Source organism: Trachypithecus francoisi, unplaced genomic scaffold (assembly GCF_009764315.1).
Source record: "Trachypithecus francoisi isolate TF-2019V2 unplaced genomic scaffold, Tfra_2.0 Lachesis_group2, whole genome shotgun sequence".
NCBI lineage: Eukaryota > Metazoa > Chordata > Mammalia > Primates > Cercopithecidae > Trachypithecus > Trachypithecus francoisi.
In genome coordinates, this window is record NW_022681465.1 from 98,093,169 (window position 1) to 98,102,774 (window position 9,606).

At 39.8% G+C, this 9,606-nt stretch overlaps 2 non-coding genes across 2 annotated transcripts; both read right to left on the reverse strand.

Annotated features, from left to right (window-relative positions):
- Window positions 1–2,076: 2,076 nt before the first annotated feature.
- LOC117066313 lies at window positions 2,077–2,275 on the reverse strand. Its single transcript, XR_004430279.1, has one exon. It is a non-coding gene; the product is annotated as a U2 spliceosomal RNA (small nuclear RNA).
- Window positions 2,276–7,532: 5,257 nt separating this feature from the next.
- On the reverse strand, window positions 7,533–7,632 carry LOC117066288. Its single transcript, XR_004430265.1, has one exon. It is a non-coding gene; the product is annotated as a small nucleolar RNA U13 (small nucleolar RNA).
- Between the last annotated feature and the right edge of the window lie 1,974 nt (window positions 7,633–9,606).

The window sequence follows — 9,606 nt, forward strand, 5'->3', positions numbered from 1 at the left end:
TGCAGCCCCTATCTCTTACCCACTGCATCTACACATGACCAATGATGTGTAAACAGGTCACTTTCAAGCCAAGACTTTGAAGTTACTAGTGTACTTTCCTCAAGACGTTTTTCTGTCTGCTGGAAGGAAGCAATTGATAATTAGGCTCTAGGGGATGTGAGGAACCAGGAGATGGAAGGAGTCTGAACACCCTCTGCTGACTAGGACCACTGGGTTTCACTGTCACATGAAACTGTTGGGTTAAGTCACTGGAATTTGGTGATTTATTCTTTAGAAGGAATCATTGTTAACAAATTGGCGTATTTTTTCTCAGTTTTTCCTGTGCACTTTTTTCTCTTTAGATTGTGGAATAAAAATTTTTAAGGCTATTAATATGTATTACCAAAATGCTTTTCAAAAACGCCGCTTTAATTTATACTCAAGCAATACTGTATGTGAGAACGGCTTGGTCAGCGTTGCTTGTTTATAGTTGCTACATTGTTACAAATATTCTTATAACAGCCTACTTACAAAACCCCTCTAAAATATGTGCAATCTTCTAGATACCTTATTTCTCTTATCAAACTGTAAAGTTTTTGAGATTCAATGTTTGAATGTCCTTCACTATCATAATAGCTTAATCCATATTTGTTAAATGACTTTTAAGCCCAATGTTCAGAATGTTTACTGAAATCTATTTGAACACTGACATAATATAGTCTAGCAAATCATTGTTGGCTAATTAGTTTACTTTCAGAACCACCTTTTTTTTTTTTTTTTGTCATCCTTTCAAGTTAACATTTAAAGGCTTGCCATCGATTACATCATTTTAGAGTCAGGAACACTATGCAGTTCTCTGAGCTCATCTGGCTTCTCAGCCTCCAGGGTCACCTCTGCTCCATCCCATTCCCATTCATTGTTCACTTAATTATTCAACAAATATTTTTTCAGCATTTGCTATGTGTCAGCACCTGGGTTTTGGCTGTGAACAAAACAAAGATTCCTTTCTCCATGGAGCTTACATTTTAGAGGGGGAGATGGACATTAAATAATAAACACAATAAGTAAATTTAGATATTGTATTTGTCCATTCTTGCTATAAAAGAATACCTAAGTTTGGGATAATTTATAACAAATCGTGGTTTATTTTGGCTCACAGTTCTGCAGGCTGTACAGAATGCATAGTGCTGGCATCTGCTCTCGATGAGGGCCTCAGGAAGCTTCCAATCATGGTGGAAGGTGAAGGGGAAGCAGGCGCCACATGGCGAGAGTGGGAGCAAGTGTAGGCGGAGGTGTCACACTCTTTTAAACAACCAGATGTTGCATGAACTCAGAGGGAGAACTCAACACCGAGCCATTAATGAAGGATCCGCCCCCATGACCCAAACCCCTGCACCAAGCCCCACTCCACCACTGGGGTTTACATTTCAACTTGAGATTTGGAGGGGACAAACATCCAAACTATATCAGACATGTTAGAAGTTATGGAAGAAAAGAGGAAAAGTAGGGTAAGAGGGAGATTGCACTTTAAAATACAGTGTGTGTTAGGGTAGACCTCATCAAGACAGTGACATTTAGGCAAAGACTTGAAGGAGGTAAGGAATATCAAAGAGACAAATCATTCCAAAGAAACCAGTGTGTGAAAAGCCCGAGGCAGGACTGGGTTGGTGTGTTCAGGGAGTAGCAGGGAGGAGGCACTGTGTCTGCCTCAGGGTGAGGGAGGGAGGTCAGGACTGGGGTGTGAGGCAGTGGAGCACGGGAAGGGGCATTCTAGGGCTTTGACTCTTGCTCTGAGTGAAATGGGAAGGAGAGGAGTGACTTGATCTGATTTAAATGACATGCTGACTGCTGTGTTGAGAGTAGGCTGCAGACAGGCAAGAAGAAAAGTAGAGAACCAAACGGAAGGCTATTTCAAAATCCAAAGAGATGACCATGGCTTGGGTCAGAATGGTAACAGTGGCTGCAGGGAAAGAAGCAGGAATTTGGATATATTTGGAATATAGAGTCCATAGGATTTTCCAATAGACTGGATATGGGAGTGGGGGTGGTAAAGGTCTCTACAGTACAGGTAGAGAGACCTTTCTGAAATGTAAATCTAAATTATAAATGGCTGAATACCTTGCAATAGCTCCCTTTCATTTACCATGAATAAATGTCAAACAAAACAAATAATTGACAATGTATAATGTAACCCCATAATGTAGCCCATCACTGGACTGATCTCTCACTTTCTTGCATTTTAAACTGATAGGAACATATACTACACTTGGTCTTAGCTAAAAGGCTGAGAGGTGTTGCCTTCTTGCATTTTCTACACCAGCCACAACCAACCACTGACTTCTCACTTTCCATCTCCACACCTTCTAAAACTCAGCTCAGGCATTTTTTTTTCTCCCCCCCGTGGAAAGACTTTCCCAACTTTTGGTGTATCAGTTTCCTGTGGCCACTGTTACAAATGACCACAAACTTGATGACTTAAAACACAGGAATGAATTTGGTCACAAGACTGAAGGCCAGAGTCCAAAGTCGGAATGTAGTTCAGGCTGCACACCCTCAGAAGGTTCTGGAGGAGAAGCCCTTTCTTGATTGTTTCAACTTCTGGTGGCTGCTGGCATTCCTTGGTTTGTGGCTGCATCACTCTGATCTCTGCCTCTGTCTTCTCATGGCCATGTCTACTGTGTGTCTGTATCAAATCTCCCTCTTTCTCTCTCATATAAGTACATTTATGATTGGATTTAGGGCCCATAGGATAATCTCCTCATGCCAATATCTTTAACTTAATCACATCTGCAAAGACCCCTTTTCCTTATAAGTTAACATTTACAGGTTCCAGGGATTAGGACCTGATCTGTGGGTGGCCTGAGTCAGCTTGCTATACTTGTTAGAGGCCTTATATCCCCAGCCATAGCACTTGCACACTCAGTTATTTCTGAGCATGTGTACACACACAGATATTCCCACTGCTCAAGGTGTCTTAAGGCCAGGGGTTATATCTTATTAATAATCACTGCTTTCCCCACCCCCAGCAGTTTCTAGCTCACAGCTAATGGTCAGGGCACATTGATTGGGTGAATGAATGAAGATTCATGAAGCAGAATTTGTAACTGCTGTGTACTGTTGGGACTTCATAATTTTATGAAAATGAGATCAGGATTGGATTCCTCAGATATCTGCACAGTGGCTTTCCTTTGTTTCTTTCATTTTCTTTTTGTGTCCAGCTGTTGCATTAGAATACCCTTATTAAATGAGCCTGCTCTGTCTAGGATTTGGGCCCAGTTATAGCCCTTGATAAACAAAGCAATAGTTGGATAAAAGAAGAATACATATTTTCCTTTCACTGATATATAAAACCTAGAATCCTGAACATTTGCAGTTAGCTGTGGGTGCTCAGAACATTGATCATGCTGCCAACTGGAAACATAAGATCTCTCAGGGTTATAGGTAGGGTAGCAGGGTATCCTGATAATAGTCCTTCCTTTGTTATGTGGGTGGTCATGATACTGCATCAGTAGATTGGTGGGACTGCCAGAGAGGTACTTGGGAAGTGACTATGACTTTGGCTTATTTGTATAATCCTCTGCCTATTTGGGTTAGGATTTAGCTGGGGCACTGATTGGCTTAACAGGGTGAGACACCATGAGGGACACACAGGTCAATATAATATCCCAAGATTCTACTTACCAAATGGTGTCTGATTTTATTTCCATTGCCCTAGGGCTTAGTCATATGTGGCTACAAGAAGAGTAGGTCTGGTGGCTGAAAAGCAGATCAGTGTTGTGCTTTTGCAGTGGATTCTGTCTGTCCAGAAAAGGCACACTATTTAATTTCACATCTTGGAAATTTTCTTCCTATGTTCCCATCATTTTCTTCCTATGTTCCTTTGATTATTGTGAGCCATGTTTGCAGATAACAGTGACCTACTTTGCTACATTTTTGTAAATCACATTTATTATCAACCTTGATGGGGGGCCAGACGTACTCAAACATTACACTGGTTAAAATCACATGTGCTTTCAGATGCCTGTGGGGCAAACTGTGGCACATTTAAAAATTCTTGAGCAAAGTCTGGATAAATGAAATGATAAATCCCTCCCTGCTGTTATAGAAATGCAATGATTTGTATTAATAGTCTGCCTTAATGCAGGGTCCTCCTGAATGAGTTCTATCTTTTTATTTATATCCTCCTTCCTTGTATTCTAGCAGCTTGTCCCAAATATCCATTAGGTGGCTTCAAGGCTAGGGAACATGGATCTCTTTTTTATCAATGAAGGAATTCAAAATATGTTGACAATGAGGGATTAGATGGAGAAAATGGAGTTAAAAAGGAGAGGGGACATGACAGAGAGCTATAAGAAAGAGCCCTTTCAGCTGGGTACCTTCTAGGTCCCTTTAAACTTACTGTCATGTCTCATGACATTTCTGCAACAACTCTCACTAGAAACTAGCATTATGGTCTCTGCTCTGCTGTGTGTGGGTAATTTAAAAGGGCCAGCAAAATCATGAAAGCCATGCCTCATGCTTCGTTAGAGGACAGGAGCAGAGCAGGAAGGAGCTGGGTAACAAACAGAGCTGTCTAGATCCAAGAACACTGAGCCTAGTTTTGCCATCAGCAAGGACCTGCCCTTTGCATACATATTCTCTGGGGCCCTCTGCTGTCACTGCCAACTGGCAGTGCTCATTGTCTTCCCACGAGTGTCTTTAGAGTCTGTCCCCTCTCACCCCTACAGAGGATGGTCTCTGAGTCCTGGCCAGCCCTGCGGGCTCTTATCTGGCTCCCAGCTCATGCTCAACCGGTCCCCACTCAGGAGAGCTCTGTGATGGGTTAAAAGGAGGACTCTCCCTGAGAGGTGTTTGCATTTTAATAGGAGATACTTTAAAACAAATCTAATTCTTACTATTATATTACAAACATTACTATTGTAGATATTACTAAGTATAACATATACACAGCTCAGAGCTCAAATTTTAAGTGTACAGCTTGAATTTTTGCCAAGTAAAACCATAATCCAGATCAAGACTAGTATGTTAGCAGTACCCTAGATGCCTTCCTTGTGCCACGTCTGGATCGCCTGGCGTGTTGCCAAAAGCGACTATTTTGATTCCTATAACCACAGATGAGTTTTACCAGTGTGTGAACTTTATAGCACTGGAATCATAAATATATACAGTTGACCTTGAATAGCTCAGAGGTTAGGGACAGTGACCCTCAACACAGTTGAAAATCCATTTATAACTTTTGACTTTGCAAAAACTTTACCAATAGCCTACTATTGGCCCGAAGTCTTACTGATAATACAAGCAACAAATAAACATATTTTTGTGTATATATTATATACTGTATTCTTACAAAAAAAATCTAGAGAAAAGAAATTGTGATTAAGAAATCGTAAAGAAGAGAAAATATAGTTACTATTCATTAGGAGGAAGAGTATCATCATAAAGGTCTTCATCCTTATCTTCACATTGAGCAGACTGAGAAGGAGGAGGAAGAGGAGGGGTTGGCCTTGCTGTCTGATGGGTGCCAGAGGCTGAAGAGAGTCTGAGTCTAAGGGACCTGTGCAGTTCAAGCCCATGTTGTTCAAGCTCAACTGTGCTTTTTTGGATCATTTTTTTTGTTTGTTTGTTTTTTTCACTCAAACTTACGTCTGTTTCACTCAAACTTACGTCTGTTTCACTCAAACTTACAACCTGAGTTATCAAGGTTGTTGCTAGCAGCTGTATTTGCTCTTTTTATTGCTGTATAATATTCCAATTTGTGGGAAAACTTCATAATTTACAGACAGTCCCCGACCTCAGATGGTTTGGCTTATCGTTTTCCCCCTTTATGACAGCATGAAAGCAATGTGCGTTTAGTAGAAACCATACTTTGAGTACCCATACAACTATTCCGGTTTTTGCTTTCAGTACAGTATTACATAAATTACATAAGTTATTCAACATTATTATAAAATAGGTTTTGTGTTAGGGGCTAGGCTAAGGTACAGTGTTCAGTAAGGTTAGGTATATTAACTGCATTTTTTACTACAGTATTTTCAACTTATGATGGTTTAATTGGGACATAACATTGAAAGTTGAGGAACATCTATATTTATCCATGCTATTGTTGATGAACATTTAAATTGATTTGGGCCACAGTGGCTCACACCTGTAATCCCAGCAATTTGGGAGGATGAGGTGGGCAGTTCACTTGAGGCCAGAAGTTCAAGACCAGACAGGCCAAGGTGGGAAAACCCCGTCTCTACTAAAAATACAAAAATCAGTTGAACGTGGAGGCGGATGCCTGTAATCCCTGCTAAGGCAGGAGAATCGCTTGGACCTGGGAGGCGAAGGTTGCAGTGAGCCGAGATCATGCCACTGCACTCCAGCCTGGGTGACAGAGCGAGACTCTGTCTCAAAAAATATAAAATAAAATAAAATAAAATAAAATAAAATAAAATAAAATAAAACAAGGATTTGGGCTATAATGAATACTCCTGTGAATATTCTTAAACGTGTCCTCTGATACATGTAGGAGCAGGATTGCTAGGTCAAAGAGTGAACATATATTCAATTGGGTAGAGATGGACAAGTTCCAGAGTGGTTCTACCAAGTTACATTCCCACCAGCAGTGTATGAGTCCTGGTAACTACATATCTCATTGCCAATATGTGGCATTGTCTTTTTTTTTTTTTTTTTTAGTTTTAGCCATTCCGGTGGGAAGGTAGTAGTGTCTCATTTGGTTGTAATTCACATTTTCATGGCAACTAGTGCTATTGAGCATCTTTTCATAGACTTATTTGCCTTTTGTTTATTCTCTTTTGGGTAGTGCTCGTTTAATTTGGAATAGATTTCAACAGATGGCCTATCTGTCTGTATATCCATGTACATCACATATATATGTGTATATAGCTATATCTAGATGATATATAGCTGGATATACATAAATCTCTGATAAAAATGTTATTGAAATAATTAGTACATACTTTGCAATTGATTGAAAATTGGCCCTAATTCTCCACCTTTCCCTGTAACCACAACCTTTGCAATATAATTTGAAAATCCTCCCATAAAGAGGCAGTGTTAGTTCCCTCCAATCTTTGCTGATCTTTGACTTGTTTTGGCTGATAAGATGCATTGGAAGTGACAGTGTGCCAGTTCTAAGGTCGCGCCTGAAGAGGCCTTGTGTACTTTCTTCTGCTGCCAAGGTAACAGGCTGAGGCTAGCCTGATGGAGCCTGAGGAGTGCTGAGGCCCCCAGACAGTAGCCAGCACATTCTTATTAAAGAAGAAACATGCAAATTTGGTAAATGAACGTGGTCTCATATTTTAATCTGTATTCCTTTGGTTACTAGTAAGATAGAACATTTAAAAATCTGTTTAGTGTCCTTTGCTTGTTCACCTCCTTTATACATTTTCCTTTTGGAGAATTCGTCTATTTGTAGAGCTTTTTAGGTAAACAGAATATTAACTTTTTGTATTGTATATGGAAAAAAATGTTCTGTAGTTTTTTATTTCCTTTTACATTTTATCAAATTTTTATACGCAAAAATTTTAAGGTTTTTTTTTTTTTTTCCACATCAGTTGGGTAATATGCCTACATGGTAACAAACCTTGAAGGAGGCACATTTCACGAGTGTGAAAACCCAGTTATCATGCTTACCAACCACAAAAGGATCATTTCAGCTTTGTATGTGGTTAAATGTGTTAACATTTTTCTTTATAAGTCTTTTTTTTTTTTGGTGCAATGGTAAGAAAAATAGTTCCCTCTCCAAAGTTATATAGTTATTTACTCATCATCACCTATTAGGAAACACAAATATTCAAAGGAAAACATGGGAATTGATGGGCAATTCAAGAAGATAATGTGGGCATGAAGCCAGTATTAATTAGGATGCTTTCGTATGCCAGTGACAGGAACTCTGCCTCAAATTAGTTAAATATAATGACATTCTTTATTTTACATAAGAAATTCAGAAGTATGACAGCTTCCAAAATTGGTTAAGTCAGCAGCTCAACAATTTTTTCCACAAACATGTTTGTTTTGTTTTTTTCCTATCACAATGCCATCCTTGTGCGGTTGCCTTTGTCTTTAGGAGGTTCTTTTCACCATCACGCTGTGGCTGCCAGTGGTCAAAGGGCAACAGGCTTCCTTGTCCTATCCAGGGAAGAGTGAAGTGTTTCTCCCGGTCATAGAATGTATGCTCCTCCCTTCAGTATAACTGGGTCATCTAAGGTCATGGACTCACCCTTAGACCAATAATTAGAGAATACTAATTAAGAATCATCTTAGGTCAATCAGGATTCCCTTTGGGAATGAAAATTAGATGACTAAATATCTAACAGAATTGAGGTTTGGACAGGAAGGAGGAAAGGGAGAACAGATCTTAGACAGGTCACTGAGAGTGTTTGCTCCGGGTCCTTCTGGACATCCCTCAAATTGGGTGCCATTTCCCAATTTGTAGTCTTAAAAAATGTAGCCATTTCCTACATAGTCTAAAACAATTATGGGTTTTGGATTCAACTGCTCCCTGGTTTGAATTCAGGCTCTGTCATTTATCATCTGTGGCACGTGATGTAAGTTATTCAATCTCTTTACATTTGTTTCCCCACCTGTAAAATGGAAATAATATCTAGCTTGTCTGGCACATAGTAGATCTTCAATAAATTATTATTTTTTATTATGACCATTCATAAATCAGTTCATAGTTCCAGTTTCCTTAGCTGTTTTTTGTCTTATGACATTTATGTCGATTTGCGGTTATTATGCTATATTCTATCTGCTTTGAGGCCAGTTTTAAACACTGAGCTGACTTTTCTTTGCAACTGTATTTTCACTCGCCCTTCCACTGTCCTTCTATTTCTCTTGAACTTCTATGGGCTTGGGTGTTTTCTGCATTTTATACATGAATGGAATTGATTTTTTTTTCCAGTGAATGATCTCTAACTTACAGTTCTGAGGGTTAGCATATACAAAAAATGATTCTATGGTGAAGTTGCCAACTCTCTAACATATTTTAAATCATCTTTTGGTTTAATAATAAAAACCAACTCTCTTTTCCCATTTGAAATTACATATGTAAGCCGAGTTCTTTAATTTACATTACCTCATGCTATTCATGTGAAGCTGAGCTTCTTTGAAGCATCACCTGTGTGTGTGTGTGTGTGTGTGTGTGTGTGTGTGTGTATGTGTGCGTGTTTTCCCCCAGTGTGACACAAAGCAATCTGTCATTCTGGCAATGAAGAATGAGTCTCATAGGCAGTAGGATGGAGAAGCAGAAAGTCTCCTTGTGCTGGCATTCTGGGCTGATGACCTGGGGCCCTTTCACACGTCATAGCAGTCAGCACTAATACTCGGGTCATGATCAAATGAAGTGTCTGCAGCTGGCAGCTGTGATGAGCTGATCTGGAGCTGAGGCATACCTTTGTTTTTCCTTCCAATGATGGGAGTGACTGCTTCCCCCTTTACCAAAGCAATACATGAGCCATCTGGGCCTCCTTCACATATCCTGAAACACGCCACACCCACTGGTCTATGTGGCGGTTGTTACCTTTGCACAAAAGCAACATGCCCCCCACCAATATTTTCAGAGGCAATTGGATCTTCCTCCTCTCACTGGGTTTTCTGTTTCTTCCTTAAGGGAGATATCCC